Raw genomic sequence first — 2500 nt, 5'->3', positions numbered from 1 at the left:
GTAGTTGGAAGCCTCAAAATGGAGATGATCTGAGCCAGGCTGTTTAGTTGGCAGGATGTTGTCCACAGGAATGGTTAGGACCTGAAAAGGCACAGGGTATTCACATAAAATGCCAAACAGCTAGCATGTAACAACAACAACAACAACAACAACAACAACGACAACAACAGTAATAATAACAGTCAATTAAGGAATGGTGATGAGACTCGTTTAGTGTGGGGGGGTACACTGCTCGCAGAAACGGCATGCTGCACTTTTCAGTAAGATTTTTGTGTGTTGTTGTTGGGGTGTTTTTTTGTGTGTGTTTTCTTTGTTGTTTTTTTTGTTTGTTTGTTTGTTTTTGTTTTGTGTGTGTATGTGGTTTTTTGGGGGGTGTTTTCTTTTTTTCTTTTTTTTTGGTGGGGGGGAGGGGGGCTTTTTTTGGGTGTGGGTGTTTTGTTTGGTTTGGTTTGGTGTTTTTGTTTGTTGTTGTTGTTGTCGTTGCTGCTGTTGTGGGGGGGTGGGGGGGGTGAGGGCTAATGCATAAAACATATAGAAACATAACCCAACAAAACTTCAATGAATTATGAATTGGCAAAACAAAACAAAACAAAACAAAACAAAGCAAAAACACCAAACAACCCATCATTGCCACTGATGCTGTTTGTGTTCAGTCCGAGATTCTGACTGACTGACTGACTGACTGACTGACTGACTGATTCAAAACATTCCTGATGGTACTGGCCAGCTGACTTGTACAGGAGACGGACGATTGAATTAGATCGACGCCAGTTTCAAAAGAACTTTTTTTCCCTTAAAAGTCAACAATTCATCAATAAAATCAAAAAAATTCAAAACACAACTCACTCAAACCCAGAGATTTCACACACACACACACACACACACACACACACACACACACACACACACACACGCGCGCGCACGCACACACACACGCACGCGTGCACGCACGCACGCACACACACACACACACACACACACACACACACACACATATATATATATATGTGTGTGTGTGTGTGTGTGTGTGTGTGTGTGTGTGTGCACGCGTGCGTGCGTGCGTGCGTGCGTGTGTGTGTGTGTGTGTGTGTCTGTGTGTGTGTACACGAGCACGCACACGCACATACTGACATAGACAGGCAATATCCACATTTCTTCCCCTGTGTTCTTTCAATTCACTTTCGTTCCTAAGACGGAAAACATGGTCAATTTGTTTCAATAACATTGTACATTGTACACACTGTACATTTTGTCCTCCTGTCAAGAGACATAAAGAAGGCCAGTCAAAGAGTGGTAAAGTAAATTGAAACAAAGTACAGGGGAAGAAATGTGGAAATTGACGATCTGAACAGCTGAGGCATTTGACTACTCACCAGAATAGAACTTTTTTTTTTTTTTTAATTGGAGCATGTTATTAAACTGTTGCTTCTCTCTCTCTCTCTCTCTCTCTCTCTCTCTCTCTCAACAGAGCATCGTTCGCGAACAACAGTGGCGATCATGTGCAGGACACAAAACTACACACTCACCTGTCACTGGATCTTGGCCATGGCTGTGTTGGCTGAATGGCAAAGGAGGGACGATATCAACAGTAACACCCAAGACACCAACCACACGACACATTCATTGAAGGAGGGACACGGTACACCCTTCTTGCTGCAGGAAGGTTCCGTCAAGAAATTCACCAGGTATCATCATCACCACATGCCCAATTTCACAACCGTACTGTACACATTCCTTGACGTTGTCAGACCAGCTTTTTTTTCTGCCGCCCCCGTCTGCGCCCTCCCTCTACAGTCCCTTGCAGGATGACGATGCCAGATCTCCTCACGACAGCTGCCAACAGAACGGCGTGGCGAGCTATGACATCTTCCTCATGTCCCCCCAACGACCCCAGCGGTCAAGGGAATGAGTGAGTGAGTGACTGTACACAGGGTAGGAGTCAAACTCAGCGATTTCCACGCGGAAATTCGAAGCACGGGGACAGCTCACATGTTCAATTTCCACAACTGGACACAGGGTTTAAAAACTGACACGGCAGTTACGCGAAATACCAGTCACGCGAAAGCTCACATGCTCTCAAGTTCACAAATGTAGACAGGGTCAAACACTACGATTTCCACGCGAATTACGGAGGTTTACAGTTAACTTTGTTCTTGCTTCTTGCTTCTTTGTATACATACATATACATACACACACACACACACATATATATATATATATCAATCACACTATGTGGATAGACGTTAACTCTCTCCATACGAACGGCGAAAGAGACGACGTTAACAGCGTTTCACCCCAATTACCATCATCAAAATATTGCAAGCGGAAGGTTCTTATACTGAAGAGGTGAATGTTGACAAAGAATACCACAATTCTGACGATGGAAGCTAAATAAAAGGTTGGGTCATTCAGACACCCACTGGACATCCGAGGGGTCTGTGTAGAGGAGAAGAGAGGACGGGCCGTACTGAGTGAGTTAAACTGAAGGACGTCCACACAC

Source organism: Babylonia areolata, chromosome 19 (assembly GCF_041734735.1).
Source record: "Babylonia areolata isolate BAREFJ2019XMU chromosome 19, ASM4173473v1, whole genome shotgun sequence".
Taxonomy (NCBI): Eukaryota; Metazoa; Mollusca; class Gastropoda; order Neogastropoda; family Buccinidae; genus Babylonia; species Babylonia areolata.
Note: the sequence above shows the minus strand (reverse complement) of the source record.